This window comes from Caretta caretta, chromosome 19 (genome assembly GCF_965140235.1).
Source record: "Caretta caretta isolate rCarCar2 chromosome 19, rCarCar1.hap1, whole genome shotgun sequence".
NCBI classification, from domain to species: Eukaryota; Metazoa; Chordata; order Testudines; family Cheloniidae; genus Caretta; species Caretta caretta.
Genome location: NC_134224.1, coordinates 3,571,001 through 3,590,529, shown reverse-complemented (window position 1 = coordinate 3,590,529; position 19,529 = coordinate 3,571,001). Strand labels below are relative to the sequence as shown.

General features: G+C 47.2%; 1 protein-coding gene across 2 annotated transcripts in view; it reads right to left on the bottom strand.

Moving 5' to 3' along the window:
• Positions 1 to 19,529, bottom strand: part of C19H1orf216 (chromosome 19 C1orf216 homolog) — an 88,743-nt gene that overhangs the window by 44,963 nt on the left and 24,251 nt on the right. The window contains exon 4 of one of the 2 annotated variants that reach the window (XM_075121286.1): positions 16,615 to 16,938. The exons of the other annotated variant lie outside the window; for it this stretch is intronic. The gene's annotated coding sequence lies outside the window, so the exon portion shown is untranslated. Of the gene's footprint in view, positions 1 to 16,614; positions 16,939 to 19,529 lie in introns of those variants that run through there. 2 annotated transcript variants of the gene reach the window in all.

Sequence of the window (19,529 nt, the reverse complement as noted above, 5' to 3'; positions counted from 1 at the left end):
TGAAACACTGATGAAGGATGTATTTTTAACAACACGGCCCTTTGTGGGAGCTTAAGAGAAATGGAATTGCTTCTCATAAACTGTTTCCGCTTGTGTAGAGCTTTTAATCCATGATACATCTGAGAGCACTTGACAAAGGTGCTAACATATATCCCTGTGATCCCCCACAGGGAAACTGATACACAAAAAGGTGAAGTGACTTGCCTACGATCACAGAGTAAGCCCACAGCAGTGATGGGACTAGAACCCAGGAGTCCTGGCTAACAGAAGTGTATGCTGTCCTTTGGACTACAGAAGGGGAATTGGCCCAAGATTGTCAAAGCAACCTGCAGAATCCTGCATTCTAGCCCCAGCTCTGCCACTGGCCTGAAGAGTGATTATGAGTGAATTACTTCCGCCTCTGTTTGCCTCAGTTTCCCCATGTATAAATAGGCAGATGATGGCAGCTACCTACCATCCTGATTCCCTCCACCCCCAAGCTGAAGTAGCTGGCTAAAGAAGCTGGGAGGTGAGAGGAAAGGAATTCTCTCCCAGGCTTCTCCATAGCTATAGAGCCCTCAACCCTGCAGCTGCCCCTGCTCTAAAGAGTGCAATGGCTAGCAGATTTTCATAAAAAGAACAGGAGGACTTGTGGCACCTTAGAGACTAACAAATATATTTGAGCACAAGCTTTCGTGAGCTACAGCTCACTTCATTGGATGCATTCAGTGGAAATTACTGTGGGGAGATTTATATACACAGAGAACATGAAACAATGGGTGTTACCATACACACTGTAAGGAGAAAGAAAAGGAGTACTTGTGGCACCTTAGAGACTAACCAATTTATTTGAGCATGAGCTTTCGTGAGCTACAGCTCACTTCATCGGATGCATACCGTGGAAACTGCAGCAGACTTTATATACACACAGAGAATATGAAACAATACCTCCTCTCACCCCACTGTCCTGCTGGTAATAGCTTATCTAAAGTGATCATCAAGTTGGGCCATTTCCAGCACAAATCCAGGTTTTCTCACCCTCCACCCCCCCCCCCCCAAATTCACTCTCCTGCTGGTGATAGCCCATCCAAAGTGACAACTCTCTACACAATGTGCATGATAATCAAGTTGGGCCATTTCCTGCACAAATCCAGGTTCTCTCACCCCCTCACCCCCCTCCCAAAAACCACACACACAAACTCACTATCCTGCTGGTAATAGCTCATCCAAAGTGACCACTCTCCCTACAATGTGCATGATAATCAAGGTGGGCCATTTCCAGCACAAATTCAGGTTCTCTCACCCCCCCACCCCCATACACACACAAACTCACTCTCCTGCTGGTAATAGCTCATCCAAAGTGACCACTCTCCCTACAATGTGCATGGTAATCAAGGTGGGCCATGTCCAGCACAAATCCAGGTTTTCTCACCCCCCCCCCACCCCCATACACACACAAACTCACTCTCCTGCTGGTAATAGCTCATCCAAACTGACCACTCTCCAAGTTTAAATCCAAGTTAAACCAGAACATTTGGGGGGGGGGTAGGAAAAAACAAGAGGAAATAGGCTACCTTGCATAATGGCTTAGCCACTCCCAGTCTCTATTTAAGCCTAAATTAATAGTATCCAATTTGCAAATGAATTCCAATTCAGCAGTTTCTCGCTGGAGTCTGGATTTGAAGTTTTTTTGTTTTAAGATAGCGACCTTCATGTCTGTGATTGCGTAACCAGAGAGATTGAAGAGTTCTCCGACTGGTTTATGAATGTTATAATTCTTGACATCTGATTTGTGTCCATTTATTCTTTTACGTAGAGACTGTCCAGTTTGACCAATGTAAATGGCAGAGAGGCATTGCTGGCACATGATGGCATATATCACATTGGTGGATGTGCAGGTGAACGAGCCTCTGATAGTGTGGCTGATGTTATTAGGCCCTGTGATGGTGTCCCCTGAATAGATATGTGGGCACAGTTGGCAACGGGCTTTGTTGCAAGGATAAGTTCCTGGGTTAGTGGCAAGAGTGATCAGGTAAGGTGAAAAGAAAAGGAATACTTGTGGCACCCTAGAGACTAACAAATTTATTTGAGCATAAGCTTTCTTAGAACTTAGTAAGTAATCTAGCTAGATATGCATTAGATTCTGATTTCTTTAAATGGCTGAGAAAATAAGATGTGCTGAATGGAATGGATATTCCTATTTTTGTGTCTTTTTGTAACTTAAGGTTTTGCCTAGAGGGATTCTCTATGTTTTGAATCTAATTACCCTGTAAGGTATTTACCATCCTGATTTTACAGAGGTGATTCTTTTTACTTTTTCTTTTATTAAAATTCTTCTTTTAAGAAACTGAATGCTTTTTCATTGTTCTTAAGATCCAAGGGTTTGGGTCTGTGGTCACCTATGCAAATTGGTGAGGATTTTTATCAAACCTTCCCCAGGAAAGGGGGTGTAACGTTTGGGAGGATTTGGGGGGGGGGGCAGAGAGACGTTTCCAAATGGACTCTTTCCAAATTATATCCCTGTTAGACGTTTGGTGGTGGCAGTGATAAGTCCAAGGGCAAAAGGTAAAATAGTTTGTATCTTGGGGAAGTTTTAACCTAAGCTGGTAAAAGTAAGCTTAGGAGGTTTTCATGCAGGTCCCCCCATCTGTATCCTGCTGAAGTGAAGAAACAGATAGATAGAGCCAGAAGAGTACAATACCCACCTGCTGAAGTGAAGAAACAGATTGACAGAGCCAGAAGAGTACCCAGAAGTTACCTACTACAGGACAGGCCCAACAAAGAAAATAACAGAATGCCACTAGCCACAGCCCCCAACTAAAACCTCTCCAACGCATCATCAAGGATCTACAACCTATCCTGAAGGACGACCATCACTCTCACAGATCTTGGGAGACAGGCCAGTCCTTGCTTACAGACAGCCCCCCAACCTGAAGGAAATACTCACCAGCAACCACATACCACACAACAGAACCACTAACCCAGGAACCTATCCTTGCAACGAAGCCCGTTGCCAACTGTGTCCACATATCTTTTCAGGGGACACCATCATAGGGCCTAATCACATCAGCCACCCTATCAGGGCTCATTCACCCGCACATCTACCAATGTGATATATGCCATCATGTGCCAGCAATGCCCCTCTGCCATGTACATTGGTCAAACTGGACAGTCTCTACGTAAAAGAATAAATGGACACCAATCAGACGTCAAGACTTAGAACATTCAAAAACCAGTTGGAGAAAACTTCAATCTCTTTGGTCACTTGATTACAGACCTAAAAGTTGCAATTCTTCAACAAAAAAACTTCAAAAACAGACTCCAACGAGAGACTGCTGAATTGGAATTAATTTGCAAACTGGATACAATTAACTTAGGCTTGAATAGAGACTGGCAGTGGATGGGTCATTACACAAAGTAAAACTATTTCCCCATGTTTATTCCCCACCCCCACCCCCCACTGTTCCTCAGACGTTCTTGTCAACTGCTGGAAATGGCCCACCTTGATTATCACTACAAAAGGTTCCTTCCCCTCCTCCCCCCCGCCCAGCACTCTCCTGCTGGTAATAGCTCACCTTACCTGATCACTCTGGTTACAGTGTGTAGGGTACCACCCATTGTTTCATGTTCTCTGTGTATATAAATCTCCCCACTGTATTTTCCACTGAATGCATCAGATGAAGTGAGCTGTAGCTCACGAAAGCTCATGCTCAAATAAATTGGTTAGTCTCGAAGGTGCCACAAGTCCTCCTTTTCTTTTTGCGAATACAGACTAACATGGCTGTTACTCTGAAACCAGATTTTCATAGTATCCCCTAACCCTCTCCTGGCTTGTCCCAGCCCTGACACCTAAACCCAGCTATAATGTATGGGGACAGAGAGGGTGTTCCCCCCTAGCCAGGCTATGTGGCACACAGGGGAAGTGGGTGCCTTAAATCCTGCCCCTATACAGCAGAGTCACCCCAGTTCTAGTGCATGGAGGACTCTGAAGAGAAAGGAGGCAGCAGTCTTGTGCAAATCTTTCAGGCTTGGAGATTGCCCTGGGAAATCTGCCCTTCTTCGGTGATGTCCCTGTCTGTCCCACTTGAGGGAGGTCAGTAATAACCATGACATCTCACATTTCTAGAACAATTTTCAGCCCTGAAAGTACTTTACACCTGTCTCCCTAGAGCAGCACTGAAAAGCAGCTGCCTCTAAGGTGGAGGACAGCAAACAACTAGCCCAACAACTTGAGAGGAAGTTCGGGTCAAGAACAAAACTCTCCTTTCTAAAAAGGGGTCAGAGGGTCTTTAATGTCCAAATAGGACACTGGGTTTTAAGGGCTTGTCTGAAAGATTCCTACATGGTAAATGTCAACGTACTTGGAAAGATTGTGCTGACTTTTGGTGGTTTTTTAGGTGGCTTTTCTAGGACCAATGGGTGCTACAAACATGTCTTGAAAGCAGCAAGGAGAAGTGCAGAGGTACATGAAGTTAACCAATAAGTTGACCAAACTTTTCTGAACCTCCAAGTTTCAGACTAGCTCCTATTTCACCTCATCTGATTTGCTCCCACTAATTTACTGTCTCACTGTTAACAGACCCCCCAATCAGACTGGTGCAGATAAGTGGTCTCCCTGGACAATATTAGGAGTCCACTTAGAGAACGGTCAGGTGGTAATATACCATGCAACTCCCATGGACACCAGTGGCTGGGGATTTAAGCTGCTGCAGCTGTGCAGCTTAACGGGGCATTAATTGGGTCCTGGGGGGTTGAGCATAAATAGGAGGTATGGCTACCTGCTGGTAAAGTAATGGGACAAATGCTGAGCTCTGCAGTAAAGCAAGTTGAACTGTTCTCTACTGCAGGCTTCCTTAGGCATGGGAGCTGCTCAGAGGCAGTGTGCGTGTGTGGCTGGTGAACTTATCTGGGGAGGGAGCAATGTTCTCTGGGCATTCAGCTGAAGGCAGTTCCTAAAGTATCTCCCTCTTCTGAAGGGGAGTTTTGCCGAGCGGTTCCATGAGGTGTTTAAGCTCTTGCTCATGCTTTTTTGGGGGGTTGTACCAGCTTGGCAGCTCTGGGGCTGGGAGGAGATAAAATCTATAGGGCAGCCCAAGTTATTCGGCAAGACAAAAGGGGTCTTCTCATTGCATTATCATTTTAGTACCTAGAGACATGAATTGAGATGAGGGCCTCATTGTATCGGGGGCAGTACACATACATAGTACATGTCTGCTTACAAATAACCAGAGAAAGGGGAGCGGGAGAGAGAAAAGCAGGCTTACTATCGGGGTGTTACCTGTGAGGGACGGAGATAAAGTGGCTTCAGTATTGCCAGTTTCATGTATTACAAAGCAAGGAGTCAGGCCTCAAAAATATTATGAGATTGTCTTAAAAATCATGAGATTTTTTTAAAAATGGGATTCTTTTAATTTTCATTCTGGTTTCTGAGCCTTTCAGGGTCACATTTTCTAGCTTTTCTGGGCACCCATGTGGGCTATAAATTTTTCAAATGAAGGCTGTGGGTCTCGTGTAGTCACATAACTCCAGAAGTTGGAGAATTTAAGAAAAGCATCAAAGACCACAGAATGCATGATAACATTGCAAGAGTTGGCAGTGCTCAGTCTGTGGCTGAAACACGGAGCAAACCAGCTCTTCGGAGTCTAAGCACAGGATCCTCCTGCTCCTTTAAAAACAGCATCCTGTTGTACAGAACCCCAATGCCCCGGAGTCAGAGGTTTTACAGCAGGATTTACTAGTTAGCTCAGTGTTCCTACCTCTTACTCAGCCATCCCTGGTCACTCCAGGCAGCTCTCGCTTTCTCGCTATTCTGGGTTCACAAATCATGAATGGACTCATATATGCAACATTTTGACACCTTCTCTCCCACTCCCATACTGGATCTCAGCCTGGGTTTATATGCGCAGTGGCTTCTGTTAGCTTCAGACTGAACTTTCTGGAGAGGAGGGTAAAACCTTCCCCCTGGCAAAATCCAGGAACTCGAAAAGCCTCAGCTACTTCCCCTAGCTTTGAAATCTGAAACAGAACAGTGGAGAACAAACCTTAAGCCTGGCGCTCTCTCTGTCTGTTTCCATTATTAATAAACTTTGAAGGGCTCCCTTCTGTTCTTAATGAGATTAGTGTTATTTTCATGCATTGCTGCAGGGCAAAGGACTGAAGAAGTGGCTGATCTGTAAACTAAAGGGTGCTAATCTATAGGGGGTGGGTTCCCCCAGCCCTATAGCCCCAAGGCATCAGGGGTTGGACCAAGAGTAATCAATTAAAAGAGAGGATTAGAAGCGCCTTGGTCACTTACTATATTGAGGTCACTCTAACACACTTCTGAAAACAAACAGCCAGAAGGCTGCCTACCCCGGGTGCCTGTGTGCTACAGGGGCTGGTGGGGAAGAGAGAGGGGATGGCTGCTGATCAGAAGGGGGATTCCAAATTTGACATTTAAACTCCCGCAAGAAATATCTTAATCACATGGCCTTTGTTTACATTTTGAACCAAAAGAGGAGGTGGGGAAGAAATCTGCCATTTAATTCATTAATAGCCAGGGTTTGGTTAGCAAGTTTGTCTGGGAGCGGATTTAAAACATAACTTTATTGGGTTTGTTTAGTTTATTGCAAGCTTTTTAGTTTAGCTACAAATTTGAGAGTTAAACAAAAGTAATGCAATGACCAAACACAACATTGCTTTTGAACTGTTAGAGCAAAGGAAAGGCAGCTGTGGCTCTGGCTGCATATATAGAAGCATAAAGCCCCTCTCTGCACCTTCTGGTCTGGAATACTGTGCCCAGATTTGGGCACTTCCCTCACCAAAAATAAACTGACAAGTTTTGCAGGGAATTGCGAAAAGAATAATAGCCATGAGCAGGAAGCCCATGCAGGTCAAAAACAAGCCAGGCTGCTGAGACACAGGGTGGTTGCGAAATACACCCAGGATGTCTATACTCATCTAAAAGAAAAGGAGGACTTGTGGCACCTTAGAGACTAACCCATTTATTTGAGCATGAGCTTTCGTGAGCTACAGCTCACTTCATCAGATGCATACCGTGGAAACTGCAGCAGACTTTATATATACACAGAGAATATGAAAGCTATTACCAGCAGGACAGTGGGGTGGGAGGAGGTATTGTTTCATATTCTCTGTGTATATATAAAGTCTGCTGCAGTTTCCACGGTATGCATCTGATGAAGTGAGCTGTAGCTCACGAAAGCTCATGCTCAAATAAATGGGTTAGTCTCTAAGGTGCCACAAGTACTCCTTTTCTTTTTGCGAATTCAGACTAACACGGCTGTTCCTCTGAAACCTATACTCATCTAGAGACCTGAGACCCTTTTAAGTAAAAACCAAACTACAATCCCCTCCTTCCCCCAGCTGCCCTCGCTCTGAAAGGGTCTCCATGATTCTCATAGTTTGCAGCTCTTGCCCTCAATAGTGGGCATGGATCTGTTTTCTGATGCTTTCTTCACTCCCAAGATCAGGGTCTGAATTTGGGGGTAGGGGGGTTCACCTGTTGCTATTCTCTGTGAACAGGGGGTTTGTGCTCCTTGCTACGTTTGCTCTGTCACCCCATAGCTCCTTGTTAGTTCTCACCTCCCATTCTAACTGTTCCATCTTTGGGGAAGAAGGGAGGGAGGACTCAGCTGATCCGAGAGCTCTGAAGCGGACTGTAATGAAATACCCTCTGTAGAGAGCGGATGATGCAGTGCACCCTAGCATGGATGCGTGTGTGGGATGCATCTGTGACGTGGGAGTGAGGCTGAGTTGCTAGGAAGCCCCAAAGAGACAACAGAACTGCTAGGCAGCGAAGTTCACCTGTGATTTAGGGTTCATTGAAGCAGTTGGCTTGACAGCGCTGGCTAGTCAAGTGCTCTGTTGCCCCACAGATCAGATACAGCACAGACTGATGGCGGAAGCCTTCCTCTATCCCACCCCATCACGATGCCTCCCTCTCTAGACGCTAAGGGGAATTCAGGCTCTATGGCCATTCTCTCATTAGCCTCTCTGCTGAGACAGCCAACAAAGTATTTATGGACTGCGAAAGGTGTGTGGCTGGTTTTGGGAACTAGGCTGAGACCCGTCAAGCTCAAATCATGTAGGGCTTGGGCTGGGTTCCAAGAGGAAAATGAAGCAGATTCTTTGTTAAGAAAATAAAGGTCCCGGAAGTTTTTCCAAAGGCAGGTGCGGCAACTCGGACTCCTGCTTTACAACGTCTAAACACATTCCCGAACTGTCCTAAGCATCAGCATCATCTAGCAAGGAACTGGCTGGGCCCCATCTGATAGATCTCACAGTCAGGCCAAGTTCCCCTGTATTCAGTCTAATTTTTTCTCTGCTTAGTTTCCTACCCCAACTCCCTAGCTACACACTCCTCTTTGGCTGCCTTCACCAACCCCTCACCCTGAAAACACTTGTCACAGGATAATGGTCTCCCACCAGCACATCAAGACCACTGAATAGCTCAGCAGAGCCCCACAGCATTGTGAAGTTGCTACTCAACACCCATGAGTCAGACCCCCCCAAGAAGGGTGAGACTGACTTAAAATCATGAGAGAATAATCATCATAAGAAATGCTGGGTATTTTTATTAACTTTCTGGTTTTTAGCCTGGAGGCGTCATGTTTGCCAGCTTTTCTCGGCAGCCAGGAGGGCTAGAAATTTTGGAGATGCCCACATAATCACTGGACTCCAGGAGCTGAGGCTTTAAGACAAACATTGCAAGAGTTGACAACACTAGTTGCATTCAAGGGCAGAGGGTTTGATCCAGCCATTCCTATGCTTTTACTGCTCCTACCTGTCTGTCCATCCATCCATCCCCTGGCCCTACGCCGTTCTACCACGAGGCAGAGGCACCATCACCACTGCTACTGAGTGGAACAATCCTGCACAGGGGTGGATGATCTAATAGATCTCTCACTTCTGTGTTCTCTGCACCACGGCGGGGAAGGGCTGCCTTCAGTGCCACCCCGCTCCCAGCCGTATCTGCACGCTGCTTGGTCTGTGCCAGTCAGCGATCAGCCACACCTCACTCCCCGCTGATCTCACAGTGGCAACTGCACCTGCTGCGTGACCCATGTGTCTTCCCTCTCCCACATGGCATTGCATTTAGCTGCTTGAATGTCTTTATTGGCAATGTTGTCCCCGAGGCTGTGGGGAAGTGGCCAGTAGTATGTACCTGAGCAACTGAACAAAAAGCCCTCTGCTGGCCCTACTGACAAGGATGCATTGGACAAACCGAATCTAATGATGAGTGAGAAGACACGGGGCTAGGACTCAGGAGACCTGGCTTCAATTCCTAGCTCTGCCACCAACTGCCTGAGAGACCCTGGGTGAGTCACTGAATGTCTCTGGGTCTCAGTTCTCGGCCAATGAAATGGGGATAATCATCCTTCCTTTGTCTGTCATGTCTATTTACATCATGAAGTCTTTGGGCCAGGGACTGTAACTGACTATGCATATGTGCAGCTCCTAGCACACTGGGGCTCCTATCTCAATGGAGGCCTCTGCAGCAATGCAATTAATAATACCCCAGATCATGCAGAATCCAGCAGCCTTGTATCTGCTGGTCTTGTACTTTCTGCTGAGGAGGGACACGGTGGGAGACGGTTCGGGATGGTGATTTTTCAACAAAGGCACCCATTCACGGAGCAACGGCTGTCGCCAGCAGACATGGCACAACTGATGCTCATCTGCCCTGACTCATGGCAATGAAGCTTTGCACAGAGGCTGTGCCAGGAGTCAGATGGGCTGTGTTGCCCCACAAAGGGTGCCACCGCGACATATCTGTCAGCCCACAGTGCTAAACTTTGGTTTGGACTCCCCCGCCTTCCTTCTGCTTCCTTGAAAGGGTTTTGGAGGCTTCCTTCCATCACTCTCCTCACGTGCGAACAGGGCTGTCAATGTGTTTGCATCCCAAGCCCGTTTACTGGCTTGGTGATAGTTGTGGGGTGCTAAACAGATTAGCAGCCCTCCCCGTCTGCCATGCACAGAGATCTGGTACAGCTTCTTGCTTCGGGAGATAATGCAGAAGCAGTAATGCAGAAGAAACGGAGGCTGTGAAAATGCTTTAACTTAATTTAAGATCAGTTTTAAACAAGGGAAAGACACAACGTTGGATCTTTGCCTATGAGGAAAGAGGTACTCTTCTTTTGAGGGTACAGATAACATTGACCCCAGGCCATGAAAGAGGGTGCTCTGGGTAAACCCCAAATTCCAAGGGGGGGGGGTTCCCTGCAATTCACCCTACATCAAGGATTTTAACACTCCACCTATCCCAAACTAAATTATATTGTACCTGTGGGTGCAGGGGAAAGTCTCATAATTAAGGCTCTGGTCTGGGACTCAGGAGATGTGCATTCTAATCCCAAATCTGCCACAGACTTGACCTTGAGCAAGTCACTGAATCTCTCCGTGATCCATTTGTAAAATGGGGCTAATAACACTTCCTTGGTCTGTCTACACTGTAAGCTTTACAGGGCAGGGTCTGTCTCTTCCTATGTGTCTCTACTGTGCCAGGGGGCCTGATCTCAGCTATGGACTCTAAGTGCTACTCTAGTCCAAGTATCAACGATAAGTTGTGGGAGACACCTAGCCTCGGAGGAGGAGGGGGGATGAACTCAGAGATGCTCAGGCAAGCATCATACGGGTGTCCTGAGTCGGCAGGAAATGCCACAAGACTGCTTTTCTGGTGGTTATCCTGTTTGCGATGCAGACACAATATCCCCTTTCCAGCAGACTCCTTTGTTGTGGTATTTTGCCATTTCAGCTGCCAATCCTGTCCAGAGCCTGGAAACTCAGATGCAGGAGCCAACAAGAAAAACAGTGGAGTGAGTTGAACTTTTCCAAACCTCAGAAAAGGGTTGATTTTTATTGCATTTGAACCCAGTCACCTGTGGGCCCTAGCAGTGGCAGCCTGGGAATCCTTCAAACAGGTGAAATTAAAAATAGTTTTAGCAGCTGCTGCCTGTAGTGAATATTTTACTGATTTTTGTGAAAACAAAAGGAATAAAAGGATGGATGTAGCAAAAGCAAACAAAGAGCAGTGAACCAGAACTGAGAATTCTCAGGATCATCAGGTATCTATACAACGCTCCTGAGAAACTGAGGCATCTCCAGTTATGGGAGTAACCAAGCGTAATGCTTTATGGGCATCAGCTTCCATCAGTAGGGCTTGTGCCACTGCCTTCAACGGAAGCAAAATCAGACCCTAAACATTAACTTAGTCCCCTGCAAACCCTACGTGAGGAAGGTCAGTGGGAGGATCAGTTTAATGGAAGTGAGTGGAATAAAGGTATTAAGAATAGTAGTAATTATTATTATTATTTACTAAGTGTATTATGGTAGTGCTCAAAGATCCCAGTCAGGATTCTCTGTATATTTGTGCTCTGTGTGCATGTGTATAAATATAATAATGGGGGGGATGTATGTATTCCCATTTCTTCTATCCCTGTATATGCTCTGTGTACATATAGAAATGCGCCTATCCTGACACTGTAAGTGCCCTTGACATAACTTAGTAAGTACATCCCAAACCATACCCTGAGTGCAGCTGAGCAATTTAATACAACCCGTCACCAGTAAGCCGGGTAATTTACCAACTCCAATGCCACTGTGCATCCAAGGATGTGAAATGGACTTCACAGACAGCAATGTACCAGCCCTCTCTAGACACCCTAGCTGTCTGCATTTACTTATTTCATTCACAATACGGGACGCCCCTTCCTTCAGATGCCATATTTAGGTGCATTGTTTCCTTTTGCTCTTCCATGTTTTATGCTTAGTCTTTCCTGCATAGCACTTCAATGCCCTCGCCATGAGTGTCCTGAACTGTGTACTAGTGAGGAAGAAGAACAGCAAAAGGGTCAGAAGAACGGTCAGTGAATCTCCTCGTGCAAGTCCTGGAATGGGACCTAAATCCAACTGCCCACTGACTGTACGTAGGGGACTCTCCTGGGGCAATGCCCGGCACTCAGACTGCAGTTCTAATGTCTCCCGTGGTTTACTGCAGTATAACAACTTTTCCCTGGAATCTGGGATGCGGGCAGCGAAGTGGGGGGCTCTCATTCCGCCTTTGGGAACCCTGCTAAAAATACCCTTGTCATTAATTTCACATCTATAGCAGGCTCAGAGAACTGCACCTCCTGCCTCCCACCCACACTCAAATCATTTAGTATCAGATGTGTCCCTTGTTTTTAAAAAGGGATCATTTTAGCCCTTTAATTTTGTTCTTTTAAATGGTTCGTTCAAGTAACGTTAAGTGCAGTTTGTAGGAATAAAATTCTCAATGCTGGGCAAAATAAACCCCAAACCCCAGTGGATTCATGGTGGCAAACCAGCATCCCTTATCCCCCTTTAACAGAAAGATCTTTCTTCATTCCTAACTTGCCGGAGGGAGAACCCATCTGAGTTTCAACTTTGCATCCCTCCCACTAAAGCCTCCCCTTGGCAGTGGGTTTAATCCTCATAGCCGCACGGTTTCACATACTTCATTATCATGTGTTTGTGGATTAAGGACCAGGCCCTGAACGCTCCTTTGTCCTGCCCATTGTTGGGCATTTTGCTCGCCTCTGCTTTAAACCTTGTAACCATTTTGCTGCCTTTTAAAATCAGTCTGAATAGGGGGTTGGCTCAAAAAGGGGGAGGGGGGCAAGTGGGTGGAAAGGGATCCGAGGCATTGAGGTTAAACAGAAGCATTCAGACTGCAGCTGCCCCATCTCCATATATTCCCAGTGACCCCACAGGCACAGCGGCAGAAATGAGCATCGCTGGCAACGTGGCTGCCCCAGGACAATACACCTGCTTGCTTGGGACAACCACTTTCATGCTTATTGGGATTAGAGATTTTAAGTGTCGTTCCAAATTGTGTGGATAAACAGTCTTGTGAAAACTTATCGTGGCAAAAAGGCCCCTGCCACCACCCTTCGTCCCCGGCCTTTTGTCTGGGCAATTTTTATTGGGGGATTGGATTTGATGAGGTTTAAGGTTTATTCTAAGGACTCCATTGAAGAGCTGATCCTTTGTCTCACGCTGCCGAGCGTGAAGAATATGAAACGTGGGCAAAAATAAATCTGCTTTTCACATGCATTAGCCACTGGAACACACGGGGACCACCAAACGCCAGCTGAGAGCCGCAGACCCTGCTCTCCCCATCATGCCAGCCTTGGGCTTACAGGGTTGGAGTGGACCTCACCGCCGTCTTCATTTTTGGGTTCAGTTCAAAGCCTCCCTTCTTGTTTTTAAAACCCCTCCAAGGCCTAGCTCCAGACCCTCTATCTGTTCCCTTCCCTGATACCTTGGCCTCATCTACCTCACACCAGCTTCCCCTTTGTCCCTTAGCACAATCTGCCCACCATCCAGACTATTTTAAAGCAGAGGTACTATAAGCCCATGCCTGTGGCCCCAGCTGAAGTCATGTGATGACATCAATCTCCAATTTTCTTTTATTTAAAAATAGTACATTTTCTTTGGTTTGTGGAAGCAAAGAAAACCTTAAACCTGGAAGCAAAGAAAACCCTCCACACATGTAACCAATGCCTACCTGCCTCTGCAGAGAGCCTGAAACAATAGCTCGGAGAAGTGTGAACTGTCCCGTTCATCTTAACTTTGAAATCTAATCACCTTTTATGATGAGATTACTGGTTCTGTGGATGAAGGGAAAGCAGTGGATGTATTGTTTCTTGACTTTAGCAAAGCTTTTGACACGGTCTCCCACAGTATTCTTGTCAGCAAGTTAAGGAAGTATGGGCTGGAAGAATGCACTACAAGGTGGGCAGAAAGCTGGCTAGATTGTCGGGCTCAACGGGTAGTTATCAATGGCTCCATGTCTAGTTGGCAGCCGGTATCAAGTGGAGTGCCCCAAGGGTTGGTCCTGGGGCCGGTTTTGTTCAATATCTTCATAAATGATCTGGAGGATGGTGTGGATTGCACTCTCAGCAAATTTGCGGATGATACTAAACTGGGAGGAGTGGTAGATACGCTGGAGGGGAGGGATAGGATACAGAAGGACCTAGACAAATTGGAGGATTGGGCCAAAAGAAATCTGATGAGGTTCAATAAGGATAAGTGCAGGGTCCTGCACTTAGGACGGAAGAACCCAATGCACAGCTACAGACTAGGGACCGAATGGCTAGGCAGCAGTTCTGCGGAAAAGGACCTAGGGGTGACAGTGGACGAGAAGCTGGATATGAGTCAGCAGTGTGCCCTTGTTGCCAAGAAGGCCAATGGCATTTTGGGATGTATAAGTAGGGGCATAGCGAGCAGATCGAGGGACGTGATCGTTCCCCTCTATTCGACATTGGTGAGGCCTCATCTGGAGTACTGTGTCCAGTTTTGGGCCCCACACTTCAAGAAGGATGTGGATAAATTGGAGAGAGTCCAGCGAAGGGCAACAAAAATGGTTAGGGGTCTGGAACACATGAGTTATGAGGAGAGGCTGAGGGAGCTGGGATTGTTTAGCCTGCAGAAGAGAAGAATGAGGGGGGATTTGATAGCTGCTTTCAACTACCTGAAAGGGGGTTCCAAAGAGGATGGCTCTAGACTGTTCTCAATGGTAGCAGATGACAGAACGAGGAGTAATGGTCTCAAGTTGCAGTGGGGGAGGTTTAGATTGGATATTAGGAAAAACTTTTTCACTAAGAGGGTGGTGAAACACTGGAATGCGTTACCTAGGGAGGTGGTAGAATCTCCTTCCTTAGAGGTTTTTAAGGTCAGGCTTGACAAAGCCTTGGCTGGGATGATTTAACTGGGAATTGGTCCTGCTTCGAGCAGGGGGTTGGACTAGATGACCTTCTGGGGTCCCTGCCAACCCTTATATTCTATGATTCTATGAAATCTGCTGCCACCCCAAAGTAGAGGGTGGGACCATGGTGTGGGGGTGAGGATATGGCAGGGGAGCGGGACAATAAGGGTCATATGTGGGGTGTATCTAAGGCCCCAGGTTGCCTTAATTTGTCCCAGTCACTATGATGTAAAATCCATTTTCACAGCTGCCCCCATCTCTCCCACCTTGCTGATTCTCCCTTTGTTTTCAAAGCATATTGGAAAACCTCCCTCTCTCCTCCCTGGCCTCTCTGCCTCGTGATATTTCTCTCCCCCAGACTTTTATTCATGACTTAGCTCTCCCTATATTATCTGACTGCAAGGCATTCAGGGGATGAAAAAGACGCTAGGGAAAATAAAGCCATGTTGCTGTATCAAAGTCTTTCAAATAGAAAGGGGAAACTTTTCCAGGCCCTGAGAGATCTGGGGGGCTTTGCAGATATGCTTTGGAACTGGAAGTCCACTTTTTTGGTGACCTCCTGGTTGCTTGGAGAACAAGCGATTGCGTGTGTGTGTGTGTGTGTGTGTGTCCACGCATGTGGCCAGTATGTGTGATGGGTCCCACTCTGCGTCTGATCCAGAGGATACCAGCCTTTTACAGCCCCCAGCTGTGGGACCTGGCCCTTGAGTTTAAGCTGCAGACGCTGATGGATTTAGCTGTGGAGGCCCCAGTTCAGTCAGTGAGCGTGACCAGGATGGTGGTCATCTCACACCTACGCAGAGCTGTATGAAAGGCAGCCATTTTGGTTCGTGAGGGTTTGTGCCAGCTTTCATTCTGGTTTGGGTTTAAATGGTTTCACGCACTCCACAATTCAGTTAGAACAAACCTGACGCTTGCCTGTTTAATTCAGCCCAAATGGCCAAGACTGGCACAGTTTCTACCCAAACCCACAGCTGGGTCCAGAATCTCTGGAAACTCAGCCCCAGCTCACTCCAAAACTCGGCCAGGGACTGTCCCCAAACCCTGCTGCAGAGCTCACGCCAAACCTGCCCCACTTGAAACACAGCTCATGTGGGGCAAAAGGGTTGTGCAAATGTAATGGCATCTGTACATTTTTGTTTGGTTGCTGGGTGGGGGGCAGGAGCCCTGACAGCCTAGGGGCCTGTTTGCCTGAGCTTCGAAGGCCGTTGCTCAGCTCCAGTAAAGGAGCGTGTTGGAGCAAGTTCCATGTAATAAAGGTAGAACTCGTTGGGAGCTTCTCCCAGATTAAAGGCAGCCTCTAGGGCAAACCTTCCTCAGAAATTACCCTGTTGATTAATCGCTCCCAAAGTGACTGGTGATAAATGAAGTGACTATGGGACAGACCTGCCAGTGGGGTTTGATTTTTTTTTTTTTTTTTTGGAACGGGGGGAAGCAGGTGGAGAAAAAAGTTACAGAGCATCATATGCCCGCGGGCTTCAGTGGTGCACAGCAAACCAGAGCCCAGAACCCAGGGCTGGCCGTGGTTTTGAAATCCTACCCTATCCATGTCATACTGTCTTTTGTGAACCGAGCTGGAGGCGGGGGAAGAGGACGGGAAGGGTAGTTTGCTGTGTAGTCTGTATCGTCAAGATGTGTTCTTAACTGTACGCACCAAGGGAGTGTGGAAGCATGGAGAGAACCGATTTCAGACCCAGGGGCTGTTTGGTTTGTGCCTAGAACATTCCTGATGTGGGTGCAGCCATCTTAGCGATTTCCATTAGGGTGTATAAGTGTTCATCTGTTTAAATGTAATAAGAGAGTTATTGCATGGCCGATCCATTCCACTCGATTACGGGCCCTGATTCCTGGAGTCTCAGGGTGGAAATCTACCCGTTTTGCTGTGCTTAGCCAACCTCAGTACATAAGCCTTTTAATAATCAGGTGATATTTTATTAATACCCATGGCTAGCCACTGTGCTGCTGAATGAAAATTAGATGCCTATTTGGGGCTCGTACACTACAGCTCCAGCCTTTCTAAAGGAAACTCTCCTTGGAAAGGTTCCTTTATTCTGAAGAAAAGAGAGATGTGATCAGATGGAAGCCCCAGTCCAGGCACTGCCAATCTGGGGAAGGTGTTCAAAGACGGGATCTATGTATTACATCTCTGGTCTATCTCTAGTAGTAAATGCTCTCAGGAGAGTAACAGAAGCTTCTCCAGTTATCTGACTCCAGAAGCCACAGGATTTAAACACCTGCAATAAAAGGAAAGAGAAAAGATGAAACTCCAGGTTCTGATTTAAAGCCCTAGAGCATCAGAAATGCAGAGGTTTTGATCTGTGCAAGAATTGGGCACTTAAGGGCCATTCGGAGCCGGGGTGCATAATTCAGGAAGGGCCAGCTCAGCTTTTCTTGCTGCCGTAAGCAAGGTGGAAAATGCAATCCCCATAGTCACTCACACAGTCAGAGCCTCTGAGCATTTTGCAGCTCCTAATATTTTGCTGGCCCAAGTTCCCAATGGTCTGTTCGGGCCTGCTCAGAAGAGTTAGCTATGCAGTAGTCCTTCAAACAGCTCTGCCAATGCAGTGCTGACCCAAAGCCCTTCCCTCTGCTTTTTCAGTTCTGAGTCTGCACACACATGGCTCTGCCAATGCACCTCGATCCTGACGTAGCACCCCGTGTTATCCTAGTCCTGGGGCCTGTCGAGCCCCCACATTCACAGGCTGTTGTGTGCACACATTCACCCTAGCCTTTAGAATCCCGAGTGCTTGAGCCCCTACCCGAGGGCACTTTCCCTTTTGTTTGTTCTTTTTCCTATTAATGCACAAGGGAGTTCAGAGGGAGCTGCATTCTGCCTTGAGCAGGATGTGTCCTAGCTGCATAGCTGGCAGTAGAGATTCTTCTCTTTCCCTTGCAGTTGTTTATCTTTGGACAACGATGCCCCACCCAAAACGATCCTGTTGTTGTTATTATTTGTAGTAGGGTCGCTCCTAGGAGCCTTAGCCAGGGACCAGAACCCCTGGGTATTAGGTGCTGTACAACGTAGAACAAAAAGACAGTCCCTGCCCCAGAGAGTTCACAATCTGCATATAAAACAAGAGGCAACAGGTAGATGAGACAAGGAAACGATGAGACAACGCTGGTCAGTAGGGACGATTGTGATTATCTAGTCTGACCTCCTGTATAACACAGGCCAGAGACCTGCCCCAGATTAAAGCAAGTTTTCCAATCCTTTAATCGTTCTTAGGACTCTCCTCTGAACTTTCTCCAGTTTATCAACATCCTTCTTGAATTGTGGGCACCAAGACAGGCCACGGGATTCTGTCTGCGGTTGCATTAGCGCCAGATAGAGATAAAATAACTTCTCTGCTCCTCTTGGAGATTTTGTAGCCTAAGTATCCCAGGGTTGCACTAGCCCTTTTGGTCCCAGCATCACTCTGGGAGCTTGTGCTCGGCTGATTACGATAAGCAGTGGTCCCGGCACACCAGCTTCCTAACCCATCTGTTCCAGGAGCATTTTTCACCCCCTGATTTAAGAGCACGTAAGCCTTGCAGCCTGGCAGGTAGGTCTGAGGGACACTTCTCCCCCCACTGAAATGTAGCTGCCTCTTTGGTGGACTAGCAGCCGTTTAATGCTGCCCATCGGTTTAAGACAGGAATACCATGAAACTGCAGACAGGCTGGATAGATTCATCTGAGTGAGAATTTGGCCAGGACACCCGGGGTAACACCACAAACACAGGACACTTCTCATCCAGCCAAACCAGCAGAGGAAGAATCCAATGGGAAAAGAATGAAGCCACCTTTCTCCGTTAGAGGCACCTGCAAGCATTACGAATGTCGGGCTGATATTTGGGCTGCAGACTGGCTAGCAGAGATTCAACGCAGAGACTCTGGACCTCGGCACAGCGGGAGCTGGCTTAGGAATGACAGTTCCAGGGACCTCTGACACTTTATTTCTCAGAGCAGCTGCCCTGAACACGGTGGGGTAGAGGGAATGCAAGCACATGGTTAGGGCCCTCTGCATGGATGGCTCATTTCCTTGCTTTGATGCTTAATGTGCATGAGGGAATTCCAGTCAATCAGCATGCATCCTCCCAGGCTCATGTGAACAGGTGGCCTGCTGGTGGGCTCAGCAGGCCAAGGGGGCAAGAGATGAGAGCACGAAAACATTTAAAGGTGTCTCCAGCACAGACGCACAGGAGTAAAATGCTGCTTGAGCAACAAGGGGAACAGTGAGGATGACACAAGTGCCGACATTGTATGATTCCTGCAGTGCCCGGGCATGCATGGCACTTTGCAGACGTACCAGAAGACACGCATCACAATCTTATCATCTAAGAAGGCAAATGTGGGCCAGTGGCTAGGGAGTCAGCAAACCCTGGGCTCTAGTCAAGTCACTTCCTCACACTGTGCCTCAGTTTCCCTATCGATCAAATGGAGGTAATTGAACTGCCCTTGCTCTGTAAAGTGCTTTCACGCCTACAGACGGTGAGCTCTATATAAGAGTGATGCGTTATTATGCACAGATAAACAAGATTGGTAGGAAATGTGTGTGACACAAAACCCTGTGCCTCTTGGCCGTTTAGCTGGTCACTCTGCTGTGTGTAATAGACCCTATATTGCTGACAGTGGTGATTCTCTTTTAGCTCTGGGCCTGGACTTCTGGAGTAGGAGGATCTGAGTTCTATCCCCACTCTTGTCTTGTAGTTCCTACCAGCCATGGTGTACTTATCATGAGCGCTCTGAAGTTTCCAGCTGGCTAGGGATACATTTATACAGCATCTCAAAGCATATGTGGCTCTTACGAAAGGGACAAAATGCTAAAGGGAGACCCCGATCCCTA